The sequence below is a fragment of the Vicia villosa genome, linkage group LG2, assembly GCF_029867415.1.
Source record: "Vicia villosa cultivar HV-30 ecotype Madison, WI linkage group LG2, Vvil1.0, whole genome shotgun sequence".
NCBI lineage: Eukaryota > Viridiplantae > Streptophyta > Magnoliopsida > Fabales > Fabaceae > Vicia > Vicia villosa.
Window position 1 is genome coordinate 123,249,732 of NC_081181.1, and position 9,336 is coordinate 123,259,067.

The 9,336-nt window shown below is 32.5% G+C and overlaps 1 long non-coding RNA gene, 2 other non-coding genes and 1 pseudogene across 6 annotated transcripts; all 4 read right to left on the reverse strand.

Annotated features, from left to right (window-relative positions):
- Positions 1–361: 361 nt before the first annotated feature.
- On the reverse strand, positions 362–4,999 carry LOC131646721 (uncharacterized). Of its 4 annotated transcripts, XR_009297610.1 has the most exons (6): positions 4,865–4,999; positions 4,665–4,765; positions 4,491–4,559; positions 4,080–4,158; positions 2,976–3,086; positions 362–2,332 (listed from the first exon to the last, which is right to left on the reverse strand). It is a non-coding gene; the product is annotated as an uncharacterized LOC131646721 (long non-coding RNA). The 4 variants fall into 4 exon arrangements; XR_009297609.1 differs by lacking the exon at positions 2,976–3,086 and having other exon boundaries at positions 364–2,332; XR_009297608.1 differs by lacking the exons at positions 362–2,332; positions 2,976–3,086 and having other exon boundaries at positions 3,100–4,158.
- LOC131654230 (U4 spliceosomal RNA) lies at positions 795–933 on the reverse strand (annotated as a pseudogene).
- Positions 1,914–2,029, reverse strand: LOC131654243 (U5 spliceosomal RNA). The gene has a single exon (XR_009299288.1). It is a non-coding gene; the product is annotated as a U5 spliceosomal RNA (small nuclear RNA).
- Positions 3,479–3,594, reverse strand: LOC131654241 (U5 spliceosomal RNA). Its single transcript, XR_009299286.1, has one exon. It is a non-coding gene; the product is annotated as a U5 spliceosomal RNA (small nuclear RNA).
- Positions 5,000–9,336: the final 4,337 nt, after the last annotated feature.

Here is a 9,336-nt window from a genome sequence, read left to right on the forward strand (position 1 = left end):
ACACACTTCTATTTTATACCTCATGTTGCATACTATTCATTCAGACATTTCCGATGTGGGTCTCAGATAGCATAACACTAATTTATTCTTAAGAGGAAAAGGAAAAAGAACCATTAAAGTGTCTCTCATCATTCTTTTTGTGAAAGATAATAATAATAATAATAATAATAATAATAATAATAATAATCTAAACTATGACTTATTTGTTCCCCAAACTTAGTGTTGGAGTTGTATTTATAGTCTATATTCACTTAATGGATCAACATGTTATACACCAAATCACATTGCAATATATTGATTGTAGTCATAGAATCTCATAATTGACGGTATGCAATCTTTTGTTCCATGATCTCCTCATTTTTCCTCTTCCTGTTTTTAGAACAGTTATTTAACTAAGATCAAACCTTCCTATGTTTTAGAACAGTTATTTAACTAAGATCAAACCTTCCTATGTTTTAGAACAGTTATTTAACTAAGATCAAACCTTACATATCATGTGGATCTTTATTTTGATTCAAAAACTGACAATCTTAACTTTTGTTTCAAGGTTTGGCACCTGGGCTATTTTACTATTGTAATGTTAAGTAACAATATAAAACACCAGTACCAAGTTATATCTTATGTAATAATTAAACATTAGAATTTGGGCAAATTGTGAAAATTAGAGAATCAATGATAGGTAATAATAAAACATTAGAATTTGGGCAAACTGTGAATACTAGAGAATTAATGATACAAGAGATCTTCCTAGATTAAATATAAATTGAACTAAATTTGCAGGACTTTACCCCTAAGGGAGTCCCCTTCCAGAAATTCTCAAAGGCTTGAGTTGAACCCAAGCCTATTAGGGGGTTTGGAAATAGTTTTCAACCAGCAATAGACGCGCCTCGGTTAGAACCTCACTAGCTGCGTCATTGCCCCAAGCGCAAAGATAGTTAAAATATGAAATAAACTTCCTTTTATATATAACTTCAAATTCATCTAATTTCTCTCATTAGCAGTGTGGGACTTAGAAATTTTGCTGCAAAGTCCATCTACTCATCCTTCTTTTCCTTAAACAACTAAGACAAGCAAATATTAAACCACAAAGAATAAAGTTGAGAGAAAGAGATCTAACTTGTTCAAAAACTAAGACAAGAAAATAACATTATAGTAGTAAATGGCCCAGTCACGAACCCAGTACCAAAGTTCATGAAATTTACTTCCTTCTAATCCAGCCACAAAATGACAAGTGGGTTCATATGGGATATTAGATGGTGTGAGTTTGGTTATGTTTGCAATTTGTCATTCAATACAGGATTTAGAGGAGGGTAAAAAGACCACAAAATAGGAGCATATGTCCTTGCTTAACAAAATATCTGTCTTAAATTTGAGAGGATACTACAGTAATTTGATACTTTCTTGAACTCCTTGTGATGTACACTCCATTATTAAATTACATAATATTGTGGTTTGTAAAAATAAATCTATTAGTACTGGAAGTAATTGTGTTGAAGTAAATAACTCAGAAACAAATTACAAATCTCATTGTAGAGGAATATTAAGGATTAATACTTTAATAGCAAAGCTTAAATCAGCCCTCTACACAAGATATCAAAGCAGTTTCGTTGTTTCTTTTCTCAATCCACTAACTAATCCCTGATCAACCTTTTGTGGGTGGTGAAGAGTCTTTCTTGGGTCATGGAGATCAAACACTTAGGATTTGAAAGGATACATTTTTGAAGATGAACCAATCACATATTTCTATATCAATAGTTAATCCGTAATCTAATTCCAATATGTTATAAATAGTCAAACTAAGAAAATAAATAAAGACCAAACTTCAAACTAAGAAAATAAATAAAGACCAAACTTTAACTTGCAGGGCCTTCAATGTTAAGTAAACATACAAAAAACTTTAACTAAATTTGCAGAGCCCTCAAATTGAGGACTCTTCCAAAAACTAGCGTATGCCGCTAAATGTGACGCTGACACGGTATTCTTTAGTAAAAGGCGAAAGAATAGTTCGCTATGTCATCATCACACGGCTCCGTAAATGACTGAGATAGAGGTCCTTTCAATTTATATGTAAGCAGTATAGTTTCTTTTATGAAGTAGAAGATGTGGGACTTCAGCCTGACACCCACTCACTTGGCCCCTATCTTTAAATACTAATAAAGTATCACAATCTAGCACAATTGAATTTCAACACAAAAAATAGCAGATTCACCTTTCAAAACAAGAGCTATATATGAGCCAATGATCTGTTCCATCTTTTGTTTTAAGTAAATCTTTACAAACCTCACCATTTGCATGATCAAAAACTACCATGGCTATAGCATACCAAAGAATCCTGTAGATGACAAAAGAGGATTTACCTTAGTCTTATGCATGCACTGTAAACAGTTAGCCTTAACATATTTCATTCAAAAACACCAATGAAAAACTATAGTACTCTTCATTGCACAGCAAGGCTTAACATATATCAAACTGAGCTACTGCCAAACATCATATTTCACTTATAGTTTCTTTAACAACATGCATTAAAGATGAGAGGCAAAATAGTTTAGATGACATTAAAGGTCGGTCTCTTTGAGAGAAGTAGAGAAAATTCCAAGATGTGTTCATAATGTGACAAACTTGGAAGTAATTCTACATGAAGTAATTGTGTTGAAGTAGAAACAAATTGAAAATATTACTGTAGAGGAATACTGAGGATTAATAGCAACCCTTAAGCTCAACACAATTAAAGAAAGAGCAAATGTTGCCTCACACGGTGTGAGTCAGGCTTGTACACTGACCTCCACACAAGGTATCAATCTGTTTCGTATTGTTCTGCAAACGGAAAATTAGATTTAAGAATTTTATATAATGGTGCTACTGACGACCACATATGCTCTACTTAAGACATGTTTTCAACATATAATAGGCCATGGCAGAATTCTTTAATGAAAGTGCATCTCATTGACTCTATTATCTTAATTGATGTTTTATACCTGCCATTGTTTAGTTTCAACTTGGTTCCGGTAACAAAATTGGCAACAGATTCTTCTTGCTATTATATGTTCTCTGATAAGGGGAGCTTGATAATGCAACACCTGTCATATCTTTTGCAAATTTTGCAATGATGAGTTTAATGTCATATCTTTTGCAAATTTTGCAATGATGAGTTTAATATGTTTTCCAATCTGTGACTAAATATAACATCAGTTGCATATGAGTTCTTATTAGAGTGTAAGTTCCAACTGGACCGTAATTTCCCACTGCAGCAGCGGCTTTCAATTCCCACTGGAACGTAATTTCCCACTGCAGCGGCTTACATGAAGTAATTGAGTTAAAGTAGATAACTAAGAAACAAATTAAAAATCTTACTGTAGATAAATACTAAGGATTAATACCAATGCTCAAGTCCAACACATAAAAAGGAAGAGCATATGTTGCCTCAGAAAGAGACTTCTACACAACATATCTCAGACACAAATTTTAACTAAATTTGCAGAGCCCTCAAATTGAGGACTCTTCCAAAAACTAGCGTATACCGCTAAATGTGACGCTGACACGGTATTCTTTAGTAAAAGGCGAAAGAATAGTTCGCTATGTCATCATCACACGGCTCCGTAACGATGTGGAACTTTAGTTACATACTTACTTGACCTCTACAATGAATAAACATCTAAAGCCTGTCACTGGAAAGTCTTTGGAACAAAGACAGCGCTGATAGAATCGTGAAGGATAAGCTGACACTACATAAATCCTGACCCAAAGCTAAACTAACACCTTTATAAGATCCAACATTGACATGAAAATAACAGGGACAGATTAGTTTGATCTTGACCCAAAACATATATTGTTGTGATGACAGCAATCAGCACAAAGACATTGGCTGGCTTCACTAAATTTAATAACTAAAAATCCAATCTAGCAACAATTGAATTTCAACGCGGATATAGAAGATGAAACAACATGGAATAAGAACTCAACTTGCAACAAAAGAACACTATATTTTGTTTAAGCATATAGGGTATATACTAGAGCCAAACATCAGATTTCATTTAGAGTATAAAAAGTTACAGCTTTTGTGGGAAGCTTTAAAATCTTACCAACCATGAAAAGCTCAAAGTGGGCCCTAGCTTGTTGAAACGGTAACACCACCAGAGCTGCTTTGATTGGTAACAAAATCTGGAAGGATTACAAGACTTATTAGAACCATTTTTTTTACATAAAACACAATGATATTACTTGAACATGATCTGTTCTATATTACAAAAACATAAGTCTGGGCGATGAATCATGAAGCGTGTGATTAATGGCCAGGATGATCTCCGTGTTGTGGGCATCATCTTCAGCCGAAGATGGTCGTTGTCGGTTGGTTCTCCCGACAGAGATGGTCCCACGACAGACTCCAAAAAAACCTCTTTTTGCAACAAACATAGAATATCAAGTACAAGTTTTTATGACAAAACACACCCACTGACCCACAAAAAAAAAAAGAGTGGCATTGTAGTGCTTACCTTGATTGCTTCCGAGGGAGAATATGAAAGATTCTTGCTGTTAGTGTCCTTTGCTTCCATCTCACAAACCTTAACAAAACCCATCAAATCATCAAGTACAAATTTTTATCACAAACCTAGCAAACCAAACAGAAGAAAAAAAGTTGATTTTATAAGAAAGTAACTATTGCTTACTTTGTTTTCTTCCCAAAGACCAGAGCGTTGTTTGTAAAAACTGTGCATGTTAAAAGGGACCCTAAGTCCATTCCCTCTCCATAAATAACTTGATCGGTTTCCTTGTTCAGAAACATAGCAAAGAGATTCATGCTCCATGTCAAAAACATAATGCACTACAAATTTCATTAGAAAAACGAAATGATTAAGTGCTTTTTTACCTTTTTTTTTTCTTCTTCCTTTTTTTTCAGTTTGGGAGATGCCGCTTTGTTTGGTGAAGGGCTTTACTTCAGTTCGTGGTGATACCGCTTTAACAGTGTGACACGTTTTTCCGCCAAAAAAAATACTAGTATAGGCGAGTGTGAAAGAAAGAAAGAAGCTAAGAGAGATTAATTTAATAAACTTTTTAAATTTGATAGGTTTATTATTCATATTAATTTACTATGAGTTATTTATTTTCTATTTACTGGTATAATTTCTTAATTAAATTCTTTTTAATCGTGTATTATTTTTCTTTTATCAAGAAAAATATAGTTTATAAGGAGGGCAGAGGAAAACTAATAGCCCTCACAACTAGAGCTGTCAATATGGGTTACCCGGCTCTAAACGGGTCGGCCCATGTGGGCCTCGGGCTTTTCAGGACCGGGCCGAAAATATTCATATTTAAATGGGCTCTCATTTTACTACCCAGGCCCAGCTCTGACTGGGCTGCGGACTACCCGGGCCCAGGCCCTAAACGGGCCTATTTAAATAAAAAAAATTCTTTTAAAAAATAATACCTAATATGTCCCATACATATATATATATATATATATATATATATATATATATATATATATATATATATATATATATATATATATATATATATATATATATATATGGATTTCTAAATAATTCATATGGTTAACAATTAAAATATAAAACAACACATTAACTTAATTCAAACAATATCCAAAATACAACAATATCCAAAATACAACAATATCTAAAATACAACAATATCCAAAATACAACAAGTTTTAAGTTTCAAATATTCAAGATAACAAAATATTCATGATAACACAACATATTCATGATAACACAAAATAACTTTGTTCAAATTTTGACTCGACTCGCAATGTCACTTGAGTTTTCTTCAACGGCATTCAAATGCTCAAATGTGTTTGATGCTTGTCCACTTCCAAATCCAACATCTTGATTAACATTAATGTCGTTATCAAATTCTACAAAACAATAAAAGAATTTGTTAAATAAAATCAACAAGAACATATATTGTAGGAGGACCTTTAATGATACATGTTTGTTAGTGTTACTCTCAAAAGTTAGTGTTACTGTTACTGTCACAAGAACACTATTTACATATGAACAATTTGGTCCAATGGCATGATAGAAGTAAATTAACAATAACAGGGAGCAACGTCCTCCATATTGGTTACTTAAGGTAAGGGCCCCCTTATGTACCTTAAATGTAACACATTCGTTTTAGTTTAATTTAGACGGAAGTATTGAATTACAGATTGCTATATATATATATATATATATATATATATATATATATATATATATATATATATATATATATATATATATATATATATATAGATTCTTGAAACATGTAAACAAAAGCTTGTGGTCCCTCAAGGTTGAAAATGTGTCTAAAATGTAAATTGAATAATATTGTGTGGCAGTTCATATGAAAAAGAGATGTCTAACATTAATTTCTCTATTTATATCCTAACATATCCTAACATATATCCGAACAAAAGAACACTCTCTCTCTCTCTATATATATATATATATATATATATATATATATATATCCTAATAATATAGAGGCAAAATTAACAAGTTTACCTTCAAAACCATGTAACCAACTTCGTGTGCACATGAGAGCTTGAACAGATTCCTCTTTCATTGAACTTCTATACTTGTTTAAAACTCGAGAGCCAATACTAAAAGCAGATTCGGAAGCCACTGTAGTTATTGGAATGCTCAATATATCACAAGCCAATCTTGCAAGATTGGGACATCTACGACTCTTTTCTCTCCAATAAGCCAAGATATCAAAACCAACCGATGGAGGCAACCTTTGTTCATCTAAATAAGCATCAAGTTCAGATTTTCCAGTATTGTTACTTGCTTGACTCTCATGCTCTTCAAATTCCTATAAATTAAACATATAAAATTGATAAAAATTTAAATTTTAAAATTAACCCAATCAAAAGAAATAACAATAATAGTTTACACTTACTTCACAAATATACAATGAGGATGCCAAAGAATCCTTTACTCCTCCAAAAGTAGGTACCACTTGTGAAAAGTTAGGATTAGGAGGATTCCCGTGTTTGACATATTCTGCATAAAGCTCATACAACTCACCCTTAATCTTTTTGCATTTGAGTTCACTAGTGTTCTCATCAATTTTTGTATATGCAAAATTCAAAAAGTTGAATTTTTTTGTTGGATCAAGAATAGCACCAAAAGCCAAGATAATATTATACTCACTCCAATACTTGTCAAATTTTTCCCTCATCTTTTTAGCCATGTCTTGAATCAAAGAATCTTTACTTATCAAATAGGAATTCAAAAGACACTCAATCTTCCATATTTCTCCAAAGTACAAATTAGAAGTAGGATAAGAAGATCCGAAGATCAAGTTAGTAATGTTGTAGAATGGCTTCAAAAGATCACACATTATTTCGGATCTTGCCCACTCTTCACTTGAAGGACAACACTTGAAATTTGAATCTCGCAAACTCAAGCTATAAAAGGCACGACGATAATTGATCGCACTCTTGAGCATTATAAAAGTGGAGTTACATCTAGTAACACAATCGGATCTTAATCCAATTGTAGTATCGATCTCACCAACATTACTAACACATTCATGAAATTGTAGTGTTCTACTTTCGGTTACCTTTACATAAGCTACACTTTGTCTAATTTTATGCAATGCATCACCAACTACCTTCAATCCATCTTGAACAATGAGATTCAAAATATGCGCACAACAACGAGTATGAAAGAACTTTCCCTTAAATAACAAGCTATTTGATAATTCTAAGTGTTCTTTCAGGAATCTTTGCATGCTATCATTTGCAGAGGCATTGTCCAAAGTGATGGAAAAAACTTTCTTCTCTATACCCCAATCACTTAACATTTCCAACACCTTCAAGGCTAATTCTCGACCGGTACGTGGAGGTGTCATGTGAGCAAATGCTAAAATCTTATTTTGCAACTTCCAATTCCCATCAATATAATGAGCAGTTAAAGAAATATAACCCTCATTAGTGCATGCAGTCCAACAATCAGAAGTCAAACAAACTCTCCCCCTAATTTGAGTCAACTGTAACTTAAGCTTTTGTTTCTCTTCCTCATAACATTTCATAACATCGCGTGAAACAGTATTTCTAGTAACAAAGGTACAATCATCATTCAACCATTTTTGATATTTTCTAAAAACACTATACTCAACAAAGTTAAAAGGTAGATTGTGTGTGATTATCATTTCAACCAAGATATCACGATTAACCTTAGGATCAAACTTCTTCTTTCTCAATCTTCCTTCGGCATCAAGTATCATATCACCCACATCATGAAATTTTGAAATAAGCCTACAACTGTTAACATGACGAGTCAAATGAGAAGTTCCATTAGTAGCAGCACAACTCAAGAATCTTCCACAACCCTTACATTTACATTTCTCTTTACCATCCACAATCCCAACCTTTAAAAAATGTTTCCACACTTCAGACGTAACGGCCTTTTGTTTTTTGGTAGTTGGTTCGGAAGACTCTTCTTGGTTAATCTCAGTGTCATCAAGATCAATTACATTAGACGGAGAAAATAATGGTACGGGTGGAGTTGCCTTAACTTGTCTAACATTAACCTCACTATCACTATTAATTTCCATGATTATAGTATACACAAACTATAATCCCTACATGTAAATCAACACAAAAACAACAACAAACATCAGTTTCAGATCAATACAAAAACATTTCTAACAACATTCAGATTAACACAATAACAACATTCAGAATCCCCATATCAAATACTCAAGTTGTTATTAACCAATAGAAAACATGGAAAAATTTGCAAATAGGATAAAATTAAAAAATAAAAAACAAATGCAATCAGGTTGGTGATGTCTTACAAAAAAAAATTTTAAAAAAAATCTAAAATACATACACCAGCCAGTTGTGTTTACTATTTGTTTTTAGTCTTGTATTGATTTGTACTTAAAAGATAATTATCATGTAAGGAAAAATTAGAGTGTCATTTAACTCAATGTTCAAATTAAGGATTGATTATGATGTTTATTTGTCTCAAATCTCAATCTTACCTTTGTGTTCCCATGTGATAGAATATAATACAGTTCGTGAATGCTACTTTGATTATGTATAGTTTATTAATTAATTTCTTTGGCTTTAATAAGCTTATAAAACAAGTGTTTGTGACATTTTACCGAAAAAAGAAAAAAGAAAAAAATGTTTATGATAAGTAGCAACAACTCTACACAATTGTTAATCTTAAATCACTGTATATAGAACACACACAGACACTGTCTACACAATTTATAATCTTAAAGCATAATAAAATTAACTTGAAGAAACAAAATACATGCACACCAGCCAGTGTTGAAAATAACTCACTTGACGAAAGAAGACGACACCACCAGACAGCAGAG